Source organism: Pan paniscus, chromosome 1, assembly GCF_029289425.2.
Source record: "Pan paniscus chromosome 1, NHGRI_mPanPan1-v2.0_pri, whole genome shotgun sequence".
Lineage (NCBI taxonomy): Eukaryota > Metazoa > Chordata > Mammalia > Primates > Hominidae > Pan > Pan paniscus.
The window spans coordinates 66,952,653-66,977,957 of record NC_073249.2 but is presented as its reverse complement, the minus strand read 5'-3'; the positions used below and the strand labels follow the sequence as shown (position 1 = coordinate 66,977,957).

Genomic DNA, 25,305 nt, shown 5'->3' with positions numbered 1-25,305 from the left:
GCAAATGTTGTCCTTGCCTCCTCCCTCCTTCCCAAGCACCTCAGGTGAAATTAGCTGATAAGATGCTTGTGGAGAACTTTGAGCTCCTGGGAGATCAATGATATATGAATAGAAAGTGTTATTATTCTGCAAAACACTGGAGAATGGCTTCCCCGGAAGTCATCGTGTACCAGCAGAGAATAAATGAAATAATTTCCTTTCCTCTGATCTCTGGCTAAAAGCTTCTAATCATTTAAGGAGGATTTAATCCACTAGTGGACTGTCCCCATTTGAGGACTGCAGGGCTAAAGTTAGTACTGACCTGAACACGACAACCACAAGGGGGAATGGGCCGGAGTTCCTCTCCGTTGCTGCAAGCTGGTTGCCTGCCAGTTTGCAGTTTCTTCCCCAGAGTTGGGGAGACACAGTCTGTCAGAGTTTCTCCTTTGAAATGCCTTCAAGCTAGAACAGGCTTGGGAAAAACTCCCCACTCCAATTTCTGATGCTTTTCTTCAGGGGGCCTACTCTTACCCATTTGCCGGTGGAGGGCAGTTGGGAGGGGGCTTGCGCTCAGCTGTTAGTCATAACTCCAGTTACAGCGTGCCCTCTTGTAAGCAGAACCAATTTTAAGGCTCCAGGGAAGAGTCTTGCCAGGTGCTAAGAAAGAAATTTTGAGGCTGGCAGGCTCACTCTTTACCCATAAAATTGTTCCATAAAAGTGGCTTCCAATTCCAGCCTCCGTATTAGTCTGTTTCCAAAGGCTACAACTGCACGGTCCAGAGGGAAAGAAGCAAGACAGGGAGTGAACACGTGGCATGAGGATTGATGGAAAGAACTGGGGATGCTTCCCTTGGAGAAGGGGTAGCTCAGGGAGATGCACAAGTGCTTTTAAATATGTGAATGTGTGTTCTTGTAGTTTGGCTTTTAGGATAACAAACAGAAACCCACTTGAGCTAGCTCAAGTAAAGCAAGATTGTTGTAGGGCTTCTTGTGGTACAATAAAAGGACTCCCAGGGAAATTCAAAAGATGGAGCCATAATAGGCTTGGGAAACCCAGATAAATGAGTGGGAGAGTGGATCTGAATTGAAGGTACTCTAGACACTCAAGTAGCGAAGCACTAATACCTTTATTACTGATAAGTCACTGTAAACATGACTCATCTACAGGCCACCCATCCACTTTTTCCTGTTCCTTAACAGCTAGCAAATTATTTCCAAGTTGCTTCATTTAAATACCACAGAGTGAGAGCCCACCTGAGTGACAGATTGCAGAATAGCCATAGACTACCATTGATCAGGGATCTATCTACCTGTCACCCCATCAGCTGTAACAAGAGGGTTGGACTAAGTGCTATGAAAAATATTGCTCCCACCCTGGCAACCTGAACTGTAAGCTGGGCAGCAAGCAGCAACTTCTCAAATGAGAAGGGCACAGGAGAATGGGCAGACTGGCATGGAGATAAACAGCATAGATCCTGGAGTCACACTGTCTGGTCCGAATTCCTGCACACCACTTCTTCGCTGGATAAAGACAGTCACTTGGCTTCTCTGTGTTTCAGTTTACTCATCTGTAAGATGGGAAAAATAAATAAAGTTGTTGAAAGGATTAATTAGACAATCCACATAAAGCACTTAAAATGATGTCCGGCAGAGTAGTATTCAATAAACGTTGGCTATTATTATTCTCTCCAATACAGTGCTTCTTCAAATTTTGTGTGAATATGAATTACTTAGGGAGTTTGTTAAAATGCAGATTCTGATTCTGTAGGTATAGGATGAGACATGAGATTCTGCATGTCTAACAAGCCTCCAAGTGATACCAATGTTTCTGGTCTGCAACCCACAATTTGAATAGCCAGGATCTAGTATATAGGACATGAGACAGAGGGAAGAGACTGTCTCTAGGGAAAAGAAATAGAAAAACATGACAGAAGTGCATATACATATTATAAACTTTCTATCAATTCAAATGGTTTTTAAATGGAAATATATGGGCTGTTTCAAAAGATAGTGCATTCCCTCTCTCAGGCAGGGCTGACTCCTCCATTAGACATAGGAGGCAAGTGTCTGGGGCCCATGATGCTTTTAGGGGCCCATAAAAATGTTTTACTTTTAATTTTTTTAAGCCAAAGGAAACATAAATATAATAATGAATATGTAATAATAAATCCAGCCTGGATTACAGGTGATTTTATGCCAATGCAGTCATAAAATATAATTTTAGATACTTTTTTTTTTTTTGAGATGGAGTCTCGCTCTGTAACCCAAGCTGGAGTGCAGTGGCGCAATCTCAGCTCACTGCAAGCTCCGCCTCCCAGGTTCAAGCAATTGTTCTGCCTCAGCCTCCTGAGTAGCTGGAACTACAGGCATGTGCCACCATGCCAGCTACTTTTTTGTATTTTTAGTAGAGACCAGGTTTCACTGTGTTAGCCAGAATGGTCTCGATCTCCTGACCTCGTGATCCACCCATCTCAGCCCACGGAGCAAAAGCAGAAGTGCTGGGGTTCCAAGAAAGTCATAATGTGGCCCTGACTGGATGTGATCATGGGGATAAAGAATGAAGATGGAAAACTCTAAGATTCCTTGCAGCTTTGAGTCAATGTTTCTTTAAGATTCTATGACAATGCTCTGCTATCTATATCCCCTAGCTATAAAGTCACACCTGCAAACACTCACTTTCTGCTTGTCTCACATCCTCACACATAGACTAACATTGCTTATCATTGGCCATAAATCAGCAGTTTACAAACCACCCCTAGAATCTACCTCTGCCTTCTCCCTGTTTGCTTCCAAAATAAAGAAGTTATTATTGGCTGGGCACAGTGGCTCATGCCTGTAGTCCCAGCACTTTGGGAGGCCAAGGACAGTGGATTGCTTCAGTCCAGGAGTTCAGGACCAGCCCGGGCAACATTGTGAAAATTTTTGTACAAAAAGTACAAAAATTAGCCAGATGTGGTTGCATGCACCTGTAGTCCTAGGAGACTGAGGTAGGAGGATTGCTTGAGCCTGGGAGGTCGAGGCTGCAGTGAGCTGTGATCATACCACTGCACTCCAGCCTGAGTGACAGAGTGAGACCCTGCCTCATTAAAAAAAAAAAGAAGGAAAGAAAGAAAAAAAGAAAAGAAAAGAAACTATTGTTTTTATTTCTAAAAAATACATTTGATTCCAGATATTGCGAAAATTTTGCAGACATTTCCTCATTAATATATACATCTCCTTGTTGAAGGAAGTGGAGTTTTTGTTTTATTCTTATTTTTAAGGTTGGAAATAAAGCCAAGAAAAGATTAAATGAGAGCTGTGCTTTAAAACTCAGTGGGAGAGGCTGGGCACAGTGGCTCACGCCTGTAATCCCAGCACTTTGGGAGGCCGAGGTGGGCAGATTGCCTAAGGTCAGGAGTTCAAGACCAGCCTGGCCAACATGGTGAAACCCCGTCTCTACTAAAAATATAAAAATTAGCCGAGCATGGTGGCAGTCACCTGTAATCCCAGCTACTTTGGAGGCTGACGCAGGAGAGTCACTTGAACCTGGGAGGCAGAGGTTGCAGTGAGCTGAGATGGCACCACTGCACTCCAGCCTAAGCGACAGAGTGAGACTTCACCTCAAAAAAAAAAAAAAAAAAAACTCAGTGTGAGAGAAAAACATTACTAAGTCTATGGCTATGATTATTATTATTATTATAGTTATCAGTGGAAAACATACATCCAGCACTCATAAATAACAAAGGCAGTGATTCTCAATTGGTACAAACTGGAACTCCTTATGTAGCATTAAACAGATGCCTAGGCCCTACCCCAAACCTTCCCTCTCAGAATACTCAGAGAACAGAGCTCCAGCCCTGTGTTTTGAAAAAACTCCCACCATTATGAGGGCTTAAAACCACTGTGTCATGGCATGGAGAAGAATATTGCAGAACCTCAGGATGGAGAAAGTTCCAAGGAGGGAACGGTTTGGTGTCTGAGGCTGCAGAGAGATGGAGTAATATAAAAATGGGAAAAGGTCCTTCGAACCTGGGGGAACATTGGTGACTTTGGTGAGAATAGTCACCCTGGGTCATGAGGGTAAAAACCATACTACAAAGATTGCTTACTCTTATACACAGTTAGATATTTGAGGGATCATAAAATTAAGACACGAATGGAAGATTAAAAAATAGACAGGGAATATAGACTTAAACAGGGGTACATGTGGACACACAGAGTGGAATAACAGACATGGAGACTCCAAAAGATGAGAAGGCTGGGAGGAGGGCGAGGAGTAAAAAATTACTTATTGTATACAATGTAAACTATTCAGGGGATGGGTACACTAAAAGGCCAGATTTTACCACTATGCAATATACCATGTAACAAAGTTGCACTTGTACCCTCTAAATTTATAAAAATACATTTTGTAAAATAGGGGTTTTAATCTGGGATCCTCAGATTCGTCCTATACCCCACCCTCCATTCCCCTCCAAGGGACCCATGGATAGAAGTCAGGGAATCGGCCAGGCGTGGTGGCTCACACCTGTAATCCCAGCACTTTGGGAGGCCGAGGTGGGCAGATCACAAGGCCAGGAGATCGAGACCATCCTGGCCAATATGGTGAAACCCCATCTCTACTAAAAATACAAAAATTAGCTGGGTGTGGTGGCACATGCCTGTAATCCCAGCTACTCAGGAGGTTGAGGCAGGAGAATCACTTGAACCAGGGAGTCGGAGGTTGCAGTGAGCCGAGATCACCCCAGTGCACTCCAGCGTGGGCGACAGAGTGAGATGCTATCTCAAAAAAAACAAAAAGAAGTCAGGGAATCTATGAACTCAGATGGGAAAAAAATTACATCTTGATTTCACTGACCTCTAACTGAAATTGTGCCTTTTCTTCAATTATGACTGTAGGCTTCACACTTCAGTAGTGGTAACAGTACCTGTGACTTTGTTACCTATAATAATCACAAGTATTTTAACATCACAATACAGATAATATTGCAAAATATTGTTTATAATTATTACTACTTTGACATTATGGGAGTTATTAGAACCACTTCAAGACCTGGTTACTTAACGCATTAATAGAAATCACCTGGCTGGGTGCCGTCGCTCACACCTGCAGTCTCAGCAGTTTGGGAGGCCAAGGCAGGTGGATCGCTTGAGGTCAGGAGTTTGAGACCAGCCTGGCCAACACAGTGAAACCCCATCTTTACTAAAAGTACAAAAATCAGCTGGGCATGGTGGCGTGCACCTGTAGTCCCAGCTACTGGGGAGGCTGAGGCAGGAGAATCACTTGAACCCAGGAGGCGGAGGTTGCAGTGAGCTGAGATCACACCACTGCACTCCACCTTGGGCAACAGAGCCAGACTCTGTCTCAAATAAATAAATAAATAAATAAATAAATAAATAAATAAAAAGAAATAGTCACCAAAAAAAAAACCACTGTGTCAGAATGGGTGCCTAACTTAACTGACAGAAGCTGCTTTCTGGAACTTTCTACCCTAGGCCCTCAGCCACGAACAGGTGCTATTCCATTCCTACTATACCCAAATCATTATGTTGTATTTGCTCTCCTGCCAACTCTTTCTTATCCCTTGAAAGTGAGGGCTAAGAAGCAGAGAAGCAAGAAAAGAGACCCTGGGAAGGTATCATTGTTCACTGCTCCTCTCCCTGCTCACGTACTTTTGTCATTTAGAATAAACCCGCTGGACACTAGAGCAGGAAGACACCATAAAACAGTGTTCTCCTGATGCCAGGCCACAGATCAGGGCTGCTCAGATCAGATCTTTAACGAGGCCCCAGTGCAGTGGGAAAATTAATGACAAGGTACCGAGTATGTTACAAAACTAATACATCCAATTTCAAAGAATGTTCTTTTTTTGAGATTATTACTTTCCTATATTTTTATATTAAAATGTCCTTTCTTTTATGAAACAGTACTGATGCTAGATAAAAATTTTATTTTTGTATTTTAATATCCTTACTTGGCAATGTAAAGTATTACAAGTCCTGTGTCTGTTTTCCAATTTTAAAAATTATTTTTATTGCTTTGTGAAGTCCAAAATACTGAGAAGTGCTGTCTTACATGTTTGTTTTATTCACTCCTCTCCTTTTAGAGATGAATTCCCGAGAAGGTGCTGTGACTTCTGTTCCAGCATATTGGTTTAGAAAGAAGAGCTTCAGAGTCTGATTTTGAGACCTGGATTTGGCCTCTGGCTCTGCCACTTTCCACCTATGTGATCTCTCCGAGCCTCAATTTTATCATCCATAAAGTAAGAATCATTTCTACCTCATGAGACAATTGAAAGATTTATATAAGATAATGCATATAAAAGCACTTTCCATGCTGCTAAATAAAGTCATTATTATTACGATGATCATCACCATCCTTTTTATTATTGTTACTCAATATTACCTGGTTAACAGCAGAAGTTGGTCTAGTCTTTCGGCTTCCACACTGGCTGACTCTGTCCAGTGACCTTCAAACTACTGCTTAGTGAATCCACCTTGGGTTGCTTCTTATTTAGCTCAAGAAATGTTAACTGTTTATTTACTATTCCTGCCAAAATCACATAACCTGACTCTAATTATGTAATGATGAGGAAACATCAGACAAAATCCAATTTCAGTGTCTCTTGTATAGAGTCAATTCTTTTTTATAAAGAATTGGCCTGATTTCTTCAAAAATGTCAAGGTCCTGAAAATCAAAGAAAGTGCAGAAAACCCAATGATATGCATAATTCTGTATTGAATCCTGGATGGAAAAAAAGCACTGGTATAAAAAAAACTTATGGAGAAAATTAGCAAAATGTGAATAAGGTCTGTAGATTAAATAGTAGTATATCAATGGTCAATATTCTGAGTTAATATTCTTCTTAGAAAATTTATACAGAAGTATTTAAGGACAAAGGGACATGATTTCTAAAACTTGTCAAATAGTTCAGAAAAAAAAAAATATATATATATAATACATATGTCTATATTGCCTGAAGAGAGGGGGAAATTAACAAAGAAAATTTGGCAAAACGTTGAAAGTACCCATTACATGTAAAGCACTATGTGTGATAATAACACCTGACATATGTAGGACTTTACATTTGACAACATCCTTTCACATGACTGCTCATTTGAATCAATTATCACTGAATTCTCAGTGAAATACAATGAAGCTAGGTCTCATGGAAGGGTGAGGAGGAAGGGCCTCAAATTTCAGCCAGGACGGCAAAAATCTATAAACAGGTTTTTAAAAAAATTACTTCCCTAGAGTATTCTTTGTGTTTATCATTTTATCTTATAAACACAAAGGGATTTGGCTTTCTGTTAGGGGCCAGATTTTGACTAAGATATGGCTGTTTCTTTTTTTTTTTTTTTTTTTGAGGTTGGAGCAAAAGTTTAATAAGTGAAGGAAGAAAGCTCTCTGCTGCAGAGAGAAGACCAGAAAGAGGGTTGCCATTTTCAGAGTTGAATGCAAAGGCTTTTATAAGAAACCGAGGACTGAACATCTCATTTGCATAAGGTGTGAATTTCTGGTAGCTCCACCCTGTCCTCCTAATGCATATGCAGGCCCTTAGCTTGAGCTACTCCATATTGCTTTGTTCCCCTTACTGTACATGTGTTAGGGGATGTAATTTTCCATTGTGGGCATGTCTGGGCAAGTCCCCTGTGTAGCCTTTCTTATTTGTGTGGCTGGGAGCATGTCTTAGGCAAGTCCCCCTGTGCAAGTTCCCTTATCTATGCCTGCAGGCTGTTCTTTTCTTTGAAATAATTCAACCAAGGACCCACCCTAACTGCCTGCCTGTCTGGTTTCTTCCTTTCTCCTCTCTCATTACCCCCCTCAGGACTGGAGACCCTAGATATGGCTTTTTAATCACTCTATTCACTTATTCAGAGTATATAGACTCATATTGTGAGAGGTACCTCAGTACTGACGTCACCTGAGGAAATAAGAAGTTCATGTCTTCTGGCTCATACTCACTTCAGATCTGATGCTCATTCCTTGAGTTGAATGTTCAACAAAATTGCTCCCATATTTAAATCTCTCTCTCTCTCTACCTTAGTGAACTGGTTTGGTTCTGCTGAATTCATGTGGTTGAATTAGAGACAGATGAACACACAATAATGGGACTCAGGCAGGACAGTGTGCCGGAATTGGTTGACTGTGGCTCAACATCCATTCTCACCTATTGTTACCGAGCAATGGGCTCACTGCCCAATGCACATAGATAACAATACTATGGTGCCAGCTTTGGAGAAAAGAAAACACTTTATTTCCAGTCAACTGGCAAGGAGATAGGAGGCAACACTCATAACTGTCTCTCCAGTCTGGGAGTAGCTCCAGCTTTTATGGCCTTTCTAACTAGTTCCAGATGATGCCAATACAGCTGGTCTGCCAGGCTGGTGGTGTTAAATTAGAAGGTCAAAGCCCTTTCTATTGTGCATACCCAGGCAATTTTGGTCCTTTGTCACCTGTAAAAACTAAAGCAATGGTTAATCAGTTTGAGCTGGTCCCATGGTTACATTTCCAGGGTGCTTTCCAATGCTGCAGAGGCTGGAAGTAAAATAAATAAATAAATAAACACAACATTTTCTGGAATCTAGTTAGGAGACTGGATATGACTTAGGTTCTGTCAATTAGATGCACTCATCAGAAATGTAAAACGTGGAAGTGGGCAGAAGCTGTCTTTCTGCTGTTTGCTGTTTTCTGCTGGCAGGGAAGATTTTTGTGTATCAGTATTTAGTCTCTGCCTTTGTGAGTGTTGAGGGTAGTTGGGCTATGAAGATCACCAGACTCCACATTCCACTGTCCACACGGTTTGGTCCCCCAAACAGATCAGATGCTGTTTTTCTGATCTCTCGATTACAGCTATGCCTTTGTGTCCTTAAAGTCAATGGTTCCAGTCTTTGCCCTTCCTAATTGGGGTTTGGGTAGTCATTTCCCTTGTAATTCAGTTCTATCATATTCCAGGAGCCATTCTTAGCTCTAGCCAGCCTAGAGCCCATTCCTTTTAACCCTTCCAACAATTTCCTAAGAACCTAATCTCCAGATAATTCTCCCTTGTATCTAAAATACCTAGAGTAGTTTGTTTTCTGGATTAAACTCTGGCTGGTTTTTCCATTTTCTAGATACAGAGAGTAGTCAGGCTGCAAGAGGTTAAAGTGGGACAGTGCTTGAATGAGGTGCTCATGCAATCGAATACAATATCTAGGCTAATAGTGCACCTCATCAATGAACACAAAGCTGACTTGTGCATCTGGGATTACCTTGCTCATTTTGATTACATAGTCCTAAGACAAAGATGGCACCTTTAGAAAATCTGCATGGGATGCCTAACATTGACCAGGTTCAACAAATAATAAGTATTCAGAGTATTATTCCAAAGCTTCTCTTCAGGAAATTAAAGCAAACTTCCCCACATTATCAGTTCATTTTTCCCCCTTTGGAATCTTTCTAGCCACATCAGTTCATTTTTAACTTCCTAAGACAAGAAAGAGAGGGGAGTGCTCCAGACAGAAATGAATAGGGGTGATGTTAACTGTCCAGATTCAATAATGATGAGTTGGAGTTCAGAAAATACTCAGCAGGAAATTTAACCATGAGCAAGAGCTCAAAAGCAATGTACCCATAAGCAAATACATTCTCTATCTTCCTTTTGAAAATATGAAAGTAGAAAATAAATAGGTCATGTAGAGTGTTCACATTTATCCAACATTTACTATTACAAGTCTCTTCCTCAATTTCCACAGCAAACTTCAGAGGCATGTACCATTAATCACCATTTCCTGGGTGAGAGGACTAAGGCTCATACAATGTGAAGTAACCACTCAAGGTCACACAGCTATTAAATGTCATATCCCAGGTGGAGGAACACGTATCCTAACCAAAGCTTCTTTAATACCAAAGTCTATTCCTTTAACAACTTGCAAACTAGTGCAGCTCTCCACAAGGTGAATGATTGCCATTATTTTTCCACTCCCCAAAATAGTGTTTTCTAAGCTGAAATAGACAGCCATTTATTAAACCCAGCAGCTTTCATTAATCAGTTTCTTGAGTGAAAAAAATAAAACAGCAGGTTCCAGAGTTTTTATTCTTAGCTCAGTAGGAGAAAGGAGAGGGCAGGAGAAAGGAAGGAAATTAGCATCAAGTCCCAAGATGAGGGATCCAAATCTATCTTTCTGCCTCCCAAAGCAGCTGCTCCCAGATCCCCAGTCACATAGTCCTTCACCAGTTCCATGATGCTAGAACTCCCATACCTCACTCCTGAACCCAAGCAGGATTTCCCTTCCCTATAACCATTAATTCCCCAACAGTGAATGAGGGCCATGGAATTTTGTTTCCCTATTGTTAACAGAGTTTTTTCTCAACACCAACTAGCTAAATTTCTCAGGGTAGAATGATGAATGCACCTGCAACACGAGCCCTCTTAACACCTCACTTGACCCTCTGTGCAGGTGCTCCTGCCTCTCTTGATCAGAGTGCTGAGGTTCTGACACTCCTCCCTGTGCCACACAAATGCCCAGTGATTCATTTATAACTGACACCCAAGCCTTCACTATTCACTGTTGCAAAGAAAATCTTGGACCTCTGAGAGTTATAACCTTTCCCCATTTTTCTTTCTGCTAATAAATTCTGGAGAGCAATAAGGATAACAGTAAGACATCCATCATCTTGTGGGGTTTACGAGCAGCTGGCATGACATTCTCAGCCAATATAACTGCAAGCTAACTTTAATCACAGTCTGTTGATCTCAGCTTTCAGAAATATTGCCTTGATGTATCATTCTATTCTTTCTCTAAGCTGAATGCATGAAGGAAGGCTTTCTGAGTTTCACCATCTAAACCCCAGGGAGGAGGGTCAGAGGAATGCAGTGAACTCTTATTTCATTTGCAAAGATAACTGGAAAACAATTGGATCTTGAAAGTCCTTGAGCCTTGAAAAAAGACAATTTAAGCTAAAGTCTGGGGACATTAATGTAGTTGCAAATTTGAGCAAACTCTGTGCCAAACAATTGCTGGATTTCACTGCTCTTTAATAACATTCATCAAATATTTCCACATTTTCTAAGACAACCCTTGGGTTACCACTAAGGCTTGTCAGTTTTTCTAATTAATGGTAATCTAAGTTTGTGAATCTTCCTAAAAATTTCACTATTTTTCAGTTTTGCAAACATAAAACTCAGCTGTCTTAAACACCATCTATGATCCTTATAGCTTTTGATTACATGAGGGGATGGCTTTGAAATGATGAGCTTCTGTCCCCTGGATCTGACAAAACAAGCAATCCTATTTCATTTGCATTTGGCAAGTGCTTAGACCAGTGGCCTCCATATATTTTGCACATGCTCCAAGCCAATAGAAAAATGTTAAGCATGCCCCCTATATGCTAGGCTGTGGTAACGAAGAGACCCAAATATGTATAATGACTGAAATACCCAGAAGTTTATCTCTTGCTGATAAAATTGCATGAAGTGAATGCTCCTGGTAAGTTGGCAGTCCCCTCCCAGCAATGTTTCAGGGATGAAGTCTCCGTCTATCTCAGGCCTCCGACATTCCCAGGGCCTGTTCGTTTTCTGCATGTAAGCCAGCAGAAGGGGAAAGAGTGTAAAAGAAGCATGCCCGCTTCTCAAAAGCCTTGGTCCAAAACTGACATTTATAACTTCCACTCACCTCCCATTGGGAATAACTAGAGAACTGGTCACACCCACATGCAAGCAATCTGGAAAAAGTTGCCTTGGGCTGGGCAGCAGCTTGCCAGCTAAAACTGTATATTCTGAAATGAAGAACAGATTTTGGTGAACAGCTATTTGTCTGCCACATTCTCAGTTTATTCATTCCTTTATTCAGTCATTCTTATTTATTTATAAATGGTGTACGTGTGTGTATATATATATACAAAACTGTAATAATACGCATATTGTAAGGCCTATACAGAAATATAAATTATAAAGGATGAGAAAAACAAGATTAAATAGAAGTTTTGTTTTTCCTGCAGCCCATTGGATCATCTGTGCCTCCCATGGTCAGGATTCACCCCCTAGATTCACTACTCTAGACTCCAAGAGGTCCTGGAAATTAGGAAGTGCCCTTCTAGAGAAGCATTTTAAGAAGTAAAAGATACTGCCCTCCTGCTAGCCTTTCCCCTCTTCTTGTAGATGGCACCCAGGTCCACAAAGCTGCTCAAGCCCCAAATCTGTAAATCATCTTCAGTTCCTCACTGCCCATTACCTCCATATCCAGTTTCCAGCCAGTCCTGCCTGCTTGCCTTCCCAACCAGATCCAGAATCCCTGCTTATCGCTCCACCTTCATGACTCTCACCCTACCCCCAGCACCAGCATCTTTTCTCTGGACACTGTACGAGCCTCTTGTCCTTACAATCCATTCTTCATGGGACCGCCATTGTGATCTTTCAAATATATAAAGGTGATCAGGTTATTGCCCTGCAAACTCTCCAATGGGCTGATACCTCAAATACAATCAGCCTCCTTATTGAAGCTTACAAGGCACAGTAAACATTCTACAAATGTTTCTTGAATATTGTTAAATATATACACACAGGGGGAAATGTCTGAAAAAATAATTACCAAACTGCGGTTATGTTTACTGTTAAATCGTTCAATGGCAACTTTTATAATTAAGAAAAAAGTTACTTATATTTTGTAAAGAAGGAGAGGGAGAGAAGGCTAATAAGAAAAGGACATCTGTTTCCAGGTAAACTCTACTCTAAAGACCAGTTATTATTTTTTTTGTTACTATTTTCCTCTCCTAATTCAAGCAGATTTTTACTTACTTGTCTTGCAAAAGGTTTGCAGCAAGAAAGAGAACAAAAAAGATACTTTTTACCTCATGGCTTTCTTTTTTTCAAAGAGCAAAACCCATTGAGGAGAATAGGGCCTGCTGACAGGAAAGTGCCTCAGATGGAAGGTGAGCAAGGGATTTCCTTCTAGAAAAAGAAAAGTCTTAGGTTATGGGGAAGAGAGATCTAAGGTGCCTTGGAAGAAAGGCCATGTGCAGCCTTGGGAAGCTGGGCACCTGGATTCTGGGCCCAGGGCTCCCAGTTTTATAGGTTTCAGGGTTCCAAGAGCCAAAGGGAAAGTGAAAGACCACAGCAGTCTCAGTGGAACCAATGTAGATAATTGTCCAATACAATATGTTGGGCCTGCGTAAGACCCAGATCTTGGCACACGTTCACAGGGCATGAGGGAGATCAGCCCAGAATGGCAGAGACTAAATTTCCTGCCAGCTCAAAAGGCTGGTTGTCCAGAGCCAAAATGAAGTTGATTTATAAAAGCAAAAAAAAGTTATATTTCTTGAATGCCTTCGTTTGTGTACTGAGACTTATACCCACTATCATCTTACACAAAAATGTGCAAAGGATACATCACTTTCATAAATGAGTACTGATTCAATGTCATTCCTACAATATTGTCACTCTTACTCACATGTATTACATGCATTTCAGTATGCTTTCCTAGGGCAAAAAGTGGAGGGGAAAGGGTGGATCAATGACAGTGCTAGTGTTGCCACAGAGAATGCATCTCATGCAAGCATATCAGCTGGTACATGTTTCAGTGGGCAAACACCTAAGAACCAGTTCTCTATGTCTGTTCCATTCTGACTTAATTACAGTTTGTAATTACAGTTTGTTATTTGCATTCCTAACCAGGCCTACTTCAGAACCTTGGACATAGGGAAATGACATGGCACAGTGGTTGAGAGCACAGGTTCTTAGCTAAGACTGTCTGGGATGGAAACTAAGCTCTGCCAGTTATGTGACATGGAGCAAGTTTCCTAATCCCCCTGTTTTCTCATCTGGGGATAATGTTACTCTTACTTCAGGGGGTTAGTGAGGAGTAGTTGCGTTCATTTTAAGGTGTTTAGCACAGGGCCTGTCACATTGTAGGCTTTCTATTAAACGTTAACTGTTATTACTAGATTTTATTATAGTAAGCACTTAGAAAATGCTGAATGAATGAATGAATGAATGATTGTCTTACCCTCTGGTCCATCAAGAGCAGAAGATTACACAAGAAAATGACCAGATTATTCTCTATTTAGGTGCTGTTCCAGACCAAATTTTGCCACACCTTGTTTTTGCTATTAAGACACATATATTCAGGCCAAGCACAGTGGCTCACACCTGTAATCCCAACACTTTGGGAGGCCAAGGCGGGCAGATCACCTGAGGTCAGGAGTTCGAGACCAGCCTGGCCAACATGGCAAAACCCCATCTCTACTAAAAAATACAAAAATTATCTGGGTGTGGTGATGCACGTCTGTAATCCCAGCTACTCAGAAGGTTGAGGCAGGAGAATCACTTGAACCTGGGAAGTGCAGGTTGCAGTGAGCCAAGATTGCATGCCACTGTACTCCAGCCTGGGCAACAGAGTGAGACTCCATCTCAAAAAAAAAAAAAAAGACACATACATTCAGGTACTTCTCACATACCCTGAGGCATTAGCAAGGTGCTACATAGAGTCATGTCTACTGTCCCACTTGGTGACCAATAGTCAACATTAGCAAAAACTTTGACCATGATGAAGAATATAGGTTATGGTTATACCCCAAAAAAATTATTCTGGAAATGCTGTTTTCTGTGGCACTCAATCTTTCACTTTTGGCCTCAGGTAGCATTAGAATAAGTCAATTCTGGGAATCATGGAAAATCAATAAATTTGTTGTCTTTCTTCTGGGGATATATTTAAAATAACCCTCAGCCTTTGGGAGGCTGAGGTGGGTGGATCACAAGGTCACGAGTTCAAGACCAGCCTGGCCAACATAGTGAAACCCTGTCTCTAATAAAAATATAAAAAATAAGCTGGGCATGGTGGCAGACGCCTGTAATCCCAGCTACTCAGGAGGCTGAGGCAGGAGAATTGCTTGAACCCGGGAGGCGGAGGTTGCAGTGAGCCAGGATCGCGCCACTGCACTCCAGCCTTGGCCAAAGTGCAAGACTCCATGTCAAAAACAAACAAACAAACAAACAAACAAATAAAATAACCCTCAGCCAACAACTCAACAGGATGACCAGCTGGACAGCAGCCATTTGAAAACGCTCCAATTTCAAGAAATTGTGTTGATAAATCATTTTCCAAATATTCTCCAGAAAAACTCCTATGATGAAAGAAAAATGAAGCATGTAGTTATCATCAGTCCCTCTATGTTGCCTTCCCACTGAAATTCAGAACAAAAGCCACAGACATGCCATATTTTCTCAGATCTTTATACAGTTCCCTGAGCATGGAACGTCCTCCACACCTCCCATTTCACCCAGCCCCTTAATCCCAGTGAGTCATAGTTGTATAGTGCAGAGATTAGTATTTGAATTCACATCCCAGCTCCATATTTCCCAGACTGAGTGACAATGGGCAAAGTTATTTAACTTCCCTGTTAATCAGTTTCCTATAGGGATGATGGTTACACCAACCTTGTGGGGCTTCGGAAAAAAATAAATAGCTTAATATTCGGAAAATGCATAGAATAGGGCACTTCTGGCACATAGTGAGCATTACGTAAGTTGTGTCATTATTGTCTTTCAAGTCCTAGCACCAGTTTCACAGAAACCTGAAGGTTTGTTCATTCCCCTGGGCAGGGTTATGCACCTCCTTCTCCATGCTTGTACTCGTCTCTACTGTAATATGTATCACATTCAGTTATAAAGGTTAGTGTGTATGTCTCCCTTGCCACTACTCAGAACTATAGGAAATACAAAGGCAGTCATTTTACCTTTTTTTTTTTTTTTTTCAGGTAGGGTCTCACTCTGTCACCCAGGCTGGAGTGCAGTTGTGTGATCTTGGCTCACTGCAACCTCCACCTCCTAGGTTCAAGCGATTCTCCTGCCTCAGCCTCCTGAGTAGCTGAGACTACAGGCGCATGCCACCACGCCTGGCTAATTTTTGTATTTTTAGTAGAGATGGGGTTTCACCATGTTGGCCAAGCTGGTCTGGAACTCCTGACCTCAGATGACCTGCCCGCCTCGGCCTCCCACAGTGCTGGGATTACAGGCATGAGCCACCACACCCAGCCCATCTTACCTTTAGAGTTTTCAAGCCTTAAAACAGAGCTTGTGAACATAGCAGATGCACAACAAATATTTGGTTAATGTATGAAATCATTAATTAAATGTCATTTAAGCTTTTCAAGCTTCTCATGAAGTCAGTATTTTCCCCTCCTTGTATGAAACTGTCGAGCAATGGCTATTTCTGTGGCTGCTTCTAAAGCCAAACGAGGTAAGGTTTTGAGTTATCTCAGAGACTGTACAATAATCATTGGTATCATAAAAATTCATTATTAGCCCTGTTAATAGAGTGGATAAATATCCTTGCTGGGACAGCAGTGTCTTGGCCCAGCATGTGTCATCTATAGAGTGGACTCTTAGAGTTTCCTTAGGCAGCTCTCCAGCAGTGCATCCCTCCAGCATTGCTGGGATATGGGACATGTCGCAGCTCCCAGAAGAGATCTCCCAGTGGCTAGTCACGGTCAATCTGCAATCAGAGAAGGGTTTTGGCAAGAAAGTGATCCAAGGAGACACTGAAAATAGCAAGTTCATTGAAGGCCAAGGGAACTTCCCCTTGTGAAAGTAAGAAAGGATGATGAAATAAGAAGCTTACTGGCAGTGAAAAGAAAACATCCTGTCTGAGTTGAATTGCAGGAGAGGGAGTCAGGGAAGGCTCCAGCCACCTTGGAAAGGCAGCATGGAGCAGCAGGGAAGCCACCAGATTTGGAATCTGAACAATCAAGTCTCAGTTCTTCCATTTGATGAGCGCACTTTCTCCTCTTTAAAATGGAGACCCAGCCTGATGTGGTGGCTCATGCCTGTAATCCCAGCACTTTGGGAGGCTGAGTCAGGCGGATCACCTGGGGTCGGGAGTTCAAGACCAGCCTGACCAACATGGAGAAAACCCGTCTCTACTAAAAATACAAAATTAGCCAGGTGTGGTGGCACATGCCTGTAATCCCAGCTACTCTGGAGGCTGAGGCAGGAGAATCACTTGAACCCGGGAGGCAGAGGTTGCAGTGAGCCAAGATCACGCCATTGCACTCCAGTGTGGGCAACAAGAGCGAAACTCCATCTCAAAAAAAAATAATAAAATAAAATAAAATAAAATGGAGACTGAAACAAAGAAAACTGTGAAGCACACTATGAATGTAAAAATTTATCCTGTGTTGTTAGAAAGGCCCCTTCACACAGTAATTCACAGAAAGGGTTCCCACTCTGAACAAGGTCTTTCCATCTCCTCCACTTGAGGGCTGAAAGGGATGTCTCTGCCTCCTTTTGATTTAAATTAGCAGGTTCTTAAGAAGTGAGGGTGGGCAACAGGATTGGAGGCTTTCATGAGACAAAACTTACTAGGAATTTGCTTAGGAATCTGCTTTTGGGAGGCACTATGTAAACCCACACAGTGTGACTTACAGCCTATGAGGAACTTTCTTATGTTAGGCTCAAGTGTTAAAAATGCAAACCGCCTGTGGTGCACTGCTGGAGCTGCTATCCCCACCTAGCAAGAGCTGACTGCACACGTCTCTTCCTAACTCCTTGAAATTGGCCCTGGTAGAAGTGTTTACCTCATGGTAATTGACAAATGCTACAAATCAGGGTGTCTTTTCTTCTCTGTCTCCAGGAGCTTGCTTATGAGCATACCTCTGACTGAGGTCCACAGGACTCAAGATTCCTCCAGCCATCACTCTCCGCTACAAATGCCACAAAAATGAAAGTTTGACCATACACATAAGTACTAGATGGGAAACACTGAAAAGATACACCATGAGGAGGGAGAAAAAACAAAAAGCCAAAAAATCTTAGTATATCAACTGCACATTCCTACCACATGGAGATCTGACAAAGAAGTATCTTGAGGGTTTTTGGGGTTTTTTTTTTGTTTTTTAAACTAAGAATAACTGTAATATGCCAGAGAATTTTGAATCAGCCTTATCTGTAGTCTCAAAGGAATATATTCAAAAGTCATATTATAGCAGAAATTCAAATATCTTGATTGCATATTGAGGATAATATAATGGTGGAACAACTAGCTTGTCAAATAGGTGATCGGGATGGAATAAAAATGCATTCTTGGTTGTCTTCTATCCCAATAAGTTAAAGTAATACTGCACTTATAACTTTTCAATACATTATGGTCATATTGTTTCCTCATGCATATTTTATTTGTTCTTTTTATCGTTTAAATGGATTGTTCCTTTTCTTCTGGAACTCCCAACATTATGCTAGGTTTTCAAGGCTGGTGCTTGTGATAGGGGAAGAGAATAATGCCTGTGTGTGTAAGGTGCTTGATGTTTCTCAGAGGCCTTTCTTATATGCAATCCTCACTTAATCGTTATACACAACCCCAAAGCAAGTCATACCCATTTTCAGACAACGAAGAAGACACTCACATGATAAAAAGAGCTACTGGAATCTGGACCCTGCTGTCATTATTGTTCCTGGACATTAGATGTTGACTGTTATAGCCATCGATAATGCTGCCACTAGAATGAAGGTCGAATTGTCTCTACTTCTTTGCATCACTCTTACAGTCATAAAACTCAAAACAAGAACATCTGCTTAACCGGGCTTAGGTCTCCTGTACATGCACTAACTGGCGAGATTTCAAGTGAACCAGCAGCTTGTATTTTTTGGGCTTCTGCTGTGAAATGAAAATCCTTCATCTAACAAGACAAAAAATGGTACATTCTCCAAACACAGGAGGAAGTTTAAATTCAGAAGAGTAGATATTATTATTACTATTATAGTAAGCATCTATTCTACCCATGGGAGCCTATCATCTTTTGAGTCTTTTCTCTATATTTGGAGACATATCCAAATTATGAGTTGTTATATAGAATTCACAATGCAAATTTCCAGCTGCCCTTGCAGCTAGGATTCAGGGACATGAATTACTTGGTGTCAATCAAGGACACCATATCATTATAAGATTTTGATTCAAGGCCAGCTGCAGTGGCTCATGCCTGTAATCCCAGCACTTTGGGAGGCCGAGGCAGGCAGAAAACTTGAGTTCAGGAGTTTGAGGCCAGCCTGGCCAACATGGTGAAAACCTGTCTCCACTAAAAATACCAAAAGTAGCCAGGGATGGTGGCGGGCACCTGTAATCCCAGCTACTCGGGAGGCTGAGGCAGGAGAATTGCTTGAATCTGGGAGGCAGAGGTTGCAGTGAGCTGAGATTGTGCCACTGCAGTCCAGCGTGGGTGACAGAGTGAGACTCAAGAATAAAAATAAAAAATAAAATAAATAAAAAATAAAATGACACCAATTTATTTTTTAAAATGTTTTTGATTCAGAAAGAAGCAATAAGAAGAAAAAGGCTCTACAGAAAAAGGACCTTGTATCTTTGCAAATTTGCTGGTGAAGGGGACGCAGAGGTATCTGGTATTTTTTTGTGGTGGCTGTTTCCCAGGGTTTACAATAGGGTATTTTGGACATAAAAGCAATAGCTGTGGAACAGCAGCATTTTTCCATTAAATCTGTTGTTTAGTTTGGGATATTATTCCTCAAGGCTTATTCTCAAGCCCAGTTTTCCAGTTCACTCAACAGTCCCATGATCCACCCAATATTTTTAAATAAAACGCTTTTCTACTGATTCAACAAGAATCAGCGTCTGTTGTTTGGAGCCAAGAACTTTGATTAATCCAGTTATATTTCCTATAAATGTGGAAACTTATGTCTTTAAGGTTAAATTGCTCAAGACGACAAAGTCAGTCAATGACAGAGCAAAGATTTGTACCTGGACTGTCATAATCTCAAGCCCATATTCTGATGCAAAAAGAGTATACCATAAGGTCATAAAACTAATGAGTTGTGCTTGAGTTGTTTTAAAGTTTGTATAAATTATAGAAAGATCTAGTCTAACCTAAAGCTCTGAATAATAAAGTATCAAGTGGAGTCCACAACCCAAATCTTTTGCTATGTAATCTAATGTGCTTTCTATGACACCTTTCATCATCATAATCCTATCACACTTTGCTTTATGTATTTTGAAACTAATTTTTAAGTGCATTTGTGTTCAAGAATATTATACAGAGAAGAGATTACCATTATTTCTTGCATGTCGCACCTCTCTGTATTCAATTTTCATCTTACTGAAGTACATCTTTTAATAATTCTTTCAGCCAGGGTCTATTTTGAATTATTTATCAGAAAATGCCTTTATTTTTGCCTCATTCTTGAATGATGTGTGTTTTCTGGATAGTATCTTTAAAAGATGGGCATGTATGTCCCTTCTGCCTTCCTTGCAAACTACCCTGCTCCTGCACCTGCCTGGGATGCAGACCTGAGGGACACAGCTAAAGTAGCCATGTGGGATCCTAAAATAGAAGCTGCAAATTGAGAGTAACAGAGCCACTCTGTCAGCCTTTGACATCTGGACTGTTACATGGGAAAGAAATAAATTTCTATCTCTTTTAAGGCTCTATATTTTGGGGTCTATCCTTTTCAAAAAAAACAATGTCTACTATGTCTTAGCAGTTGTATCCCTGCTTGCTTTGCTCTCTCCTTTCCTTATGCCTTCCTCAATATAGATGTGTACGGTCCCCTGGTACACACTCCCAACCCCTATCTTCACTTTTATTTCTGGGTTCTAACCAAAATCCACAGAGTGCCTTGACTGCTATGTGAGCTGGCCAGTTGCAGTTTTTTCCCAGCGGATTTTAACCCTAAGCAGGGCCTTGAACATTCCCAGGTATTGTTAAAGGTATCTAGGCTTACTAGAAAGAAACTGGTCCTGAACCTGAGCCAAATTCCTTAAACCTTCATATAAACTCCATACCCTGACCCCCTTGCTGCTGACATACCTAAGTAGAACATCCCTTTCCTCTCGCTGTTTATGGGAAGGATTGCTGCAGCCCACTCTGTACACAAGTTCCCCCTGATAAATGCTTTGGACTGGTCACCTTAGCATTTAGTGCTCCTTTCTTTGGAATCCCAGTGAGCCCTATCTCAGGATGGTTTGGGGCACTCTCTTGTGAGAACTCCCCGGCACTGCTTTTGGGGTGACTCCAGCCACCCGTTGGGTAGAACAAAACAATACATGTGTGAATACATAAATGCACGTGACCTCCTTCTTACTTCAATTTCTCCTCTTTATGTCATATTTTTTATCTCATTATTTCTCTGTGCTGCATTTTGGGTGATTGCCTTAGTTCTTTCTTTCAGTTTACTTGTTTTCTTCAGAAGTCTAATCTGCTATTTAACATGTCCCTTTGAGTTGTTAATGTCAACAAATATATTCTTAATCTCTACACTTTCTATTTGGTTCTTTTACAAATAAACCTGGTCTTTTTTAATGACAAAATAGTCTTCTGTTTTATTCCTTTCTTTATGTCTCTGACATTTAAGAGATACTCGCATTAGGCCAAATGTTTATATTCCCCCCAGAAAAAAAAAAAATCATATGTTGAAATCCTAATCCCCAACATGATGGCATTGGAGGTGGAGCCTTTGGTAGATTTGTATCTTTATAAAAGAGAGCCCAGCACGCTCCCTCACCCTTTTGGCCATGAGAGTACATAGCAAGAAGACTGTCCTCTATGAACCAGGAAGAGTGCCCTCATCAGAAACCAAATCTGTGGGCCACTTGATCTTGGACTTCCAGCCTCCAGAACTGTGAGAAATAAATGCCTGTTGTTTGTAAGCCACCCAGTCTGCGGTATTGTGTCATAGCAGCCCAAACACACCAAGACAATACTTATTTCATAGTCTCATTCAGAGTTTTTAAATTAACCCAGTTCTTGGATTGTGATTTCTCTATTTATTTTATCTTCAGGTTTCCCTTCAGGGTGATTCATTTTGTTCTTAATTTTGTATTAAGAGTTCATTTTTAGCAGAGCTTGTTATCTGACCATACACCTGTGTACCTAAATCGTAGAAACAGCCCAACATGGCACTTTGTTTCTGGTGAAATTCTAAGGATTCAATTGTCCTGGACCAGATTTCATGGTAATTTCTTAGAATGAGATTTCTGTATCTCCCAAATCCTACATCTACTCATGGTAAATGCCTGGGAAGCACATTTTTCCCACCCACAGCCATAGACCAACTACAAGTTTCCTTCTTCCTCTTCATAACAATTGTCAGTATTTTCCATAGTCCCTTCCTCACAGATGAGGCACCCCTTCTCCTAGGCTCCAGAGATTATTGACAAGACTCTGTCACAGGATTACCACATAAAATACAGGAAGCCCAGTTAAATTTGAATTCCAGATAAACAACTTTTTTTTTTTTTACCATAAATATGTTCCTTTCAACTTATAGAACATACTTACCCTAAAAAATGATTCATTGTTTATCTGAAATTCAAATTTAACCAGCCATCTTGTATTTTAATTTGCTAAATCCGACAATTCTAGTCATAGTGTCCTGCCTAAACTTGGCCTGAGGTCCCATGTCCTATCTCCAGATGGGCTTCCACGCCCAAGACCCCAGACCCTGGGACCTATGTGCTGTTCTAGAAACATCAGCCACAGTTGTTACTCTGGCTCTGAGTTTTCTTTTCACATTGAGAACTAGAAGATTTCCCTTACTTTTTTCAATACTGATTGTAATGGACGGGTGTGGTGGCTCACGCCTGTAATCCCTGCAATTTGGGAAGCAAGGTGGGCAGATCTCTTGACCTCAGGAGTTTGAGACCAGCCTGGGCAACATGGTGAAACCCCATCTCTACCAAAAATACAAAAAATTAGCCAGGCATGGTGGCATGCACCTGTGGCCCCACCTATTTGGGAGGCTGAGGTGGGAAGATTGCTTGAGCCTAGGAGGCAGAGGTTGCGGTGAGCTGAGATTGCACCACTGCACTCCAGCCTGAGTGACACAGTGAGACTTCATCTTAAATAAAAAAAAATAAAAAACAAACAAACAAACAAACAAACATGGTTGTATATTTTAAATTGCTGCCACATATTATCTAGATTTTCTATGTGACAGTGGTGGAGGGAAGGTTTCTCCATGTCAGCTAGTCTGCCATGTTGTCAGAAATATTTTAATTACTTCACATCTGCCCTCATCCTCCACGTGAGCATTGTACTACGCCATGAAAAAAAAAAAATGAAGCACAGAGTGGTGAATTCACCCAAGTTAGTTGGAGACAAGGGAATGTCCAGGAACAAGTCCTCCTGACTTGTACTTCAGGGATGCCGCCCAGCTCATTCTTTCTACAGGACGGGTTCTCCAAAGAAAGGCAAACAGGTCCCAGTTTTGGCTAAGGTTGGACTTCCCAAAAACCTGGGTATTCAAGGATTTTCTTTATATTTTTTGGGCACAGGAAGGAAGTAAAATTCTGACTTTCTACGTTTTACCGGGCCAAGTCATAGATGAAAGGCTAGATGATGAGGTTAAAATAGAAAATTATTAACTAAAAAGGGTTGAAACGTCTATTTTAAGACCTTAAATTAGTCAAAACCTAGGGAATGGAAGACATAGAGTCATAGGATGAGAAAATAATGTGGTTTTGTATTGAAATGTTTCAGAGAAAGGCCCCTTTTAAAACAGTTCTAAATAAAGTTCTTGGAACAGAAGAAAACTATTTTGTTTTCACTTTAGACATGGAAAATCCCCTGGATCAGAAATTCCAAAATCCTCTCTGCATATTTTCTGATTTTTTTCAATAATTCCACATCCTCTACATGGTTTCCAGGCAGAGCCTAATTTGGCCTTGACCCTGCATGCACCAAAGATCTCAAATTCAAGCCTTTGACATAATGTCACAATGAAGTTTTACTTTCTGTTCTTATATACTGTGTATTAAGGTATCAGTTTGTTCAAGGTAAACATTTAAAATCATCACAGTTTTTGAAACTCTGTTTCAGCACATCTACACTTACTTCTACATTTTTCTTATTTTTATTTTTAGTATTCTAGACGTCTTAAAAATTAATCCATGCCCTGGGCTTTCCACCCACTCTGGCAGGCTCTGCTGCTAAAAATTCACGTTGTATAAGCCTTAAAGAGAGTGTGTCCCTCCCAAACAGCTCCCACATGAATATGGGTTTAAGAAAAGAAGGTATACATTTTGCTAATAGAAATCATTTATAATTCAAAAGAAAAAGGAATACTTCTCGTGTTTGTCTCTGGTCCCAGAACTTACTTGTCCCACAAGACGTTTGGCTCTAATCACCTCCTAGGATTACTCCCTCTAGGTCTACGCCACTGAAAGAAAAATCACGAGATGGCAGTCTAAATTATGACTATCCCAACTTTCAAAGCAAATTAAATCAGAGAACCGTAGAATTTTAATATATGTCTTATTACAAAATAAACCATGTAACTTGGAAAACATTTGGAAATTTCGCAAAAGCATAAAGAAATGGAAATCACGTATCACCTCACCACTCAAATATGTTTCTGTGAATAAAACATGTTTTATGCATAAAACACATTTTAACAAAATGTAATCATACTCTTCAAGTTTTCAAATTTGCTTTTTTCACTTATCTATATATTGTGAACATTTCCCACAACATTACATATTTTTCTACAGTACCACTTTAGTGACTATACATTCCATTTTATAAATATGTGTTTATTTCATCAGTCCTCTGTTTGGGGGCATTTAGATTGTTCCCAGTTTCTCCTAACTCTGTGATAATTATCATTGTAGTAAAGTTATTCTTGCAGTTGGCTATGATTATTATGTCCTTAGGATAAATTCCCAGAAGTGAAACTGATTGGTTGAACAATATGCACATTGTCAAAATTTTAGGCACACATTGCCAAGTTACCTTGTAAAAGGTTCATCAATCCCACCAGTAGTGTATCGGAGTACCTATTTACTATCAGCTTTGAGGAATTTTGTATAAACTAAGTGATCATCAATAATGCAAAAGTATTTTTCATTTATGAAAAGGATTTACAACATGGCTCCTTTAAACAGTGAGCTTCCTGGTACATTTAAAACATTATTCAATTTAAAATATGATTTTAAGTTTCTGTAGAAATTTTCTATAACACAACTAATAAAGAAAATAAAATATTTCTCTATTTGATTTTTTTAATGGAGAATGCTACCTTTCAAAGGACTCTTTCTCTTTCTGTGTTCATCCAGCCTGAGAAGAGATACCACAGTTCAGCACCATTATTCTGCTCATAATCCATCTTCTATTTCATATTCCATTTCCCGTCATGCACTGGATAAACACGGCAGCACTGACATGATGAGAAGCCTTCCCTGAAGACTGCAGCCCACACTCATCTATCCCTTCACTGAACTCCTATTATACTTATTGTCTGTACCACACAATTAGCACTTTATTATATACTGTCTTGTTCTCTAATTGTCTGTACCACACAATTTAGCACTTTATTACATTCTGTCAGATTCTGTAATTGTGTCATTTATTTTTATCATATCTCTCCAACT

At 40.6% G+C, this 25,305-nt stretch overlaps 1 long non-coding RNA gene across 1 annotated transcript; it reads right to left on the bottom strand.

Moving 5' to 3' along the window:
- Positions 1–980: 980 nt before the first annotated feature.
- LOC117976507 (uncharacterized) lies at positions 981–25,149 on the bottom strand. Its single transcript, XR_010109555.1, has 4 exons — positions 24,954–25,149; positions 24,034–24,095; positions 4,817–4,901; positions 981–1,547 (listed from the first exon to the last, which is right to left on the bottom strand). It is a non-coding gene; the product is annotated as an uncharacterized LOC117976507 (long non-coding RNA).
- Between the last annotated feature and the right edge of the window lie 156 nt (positions 25,150–25,305).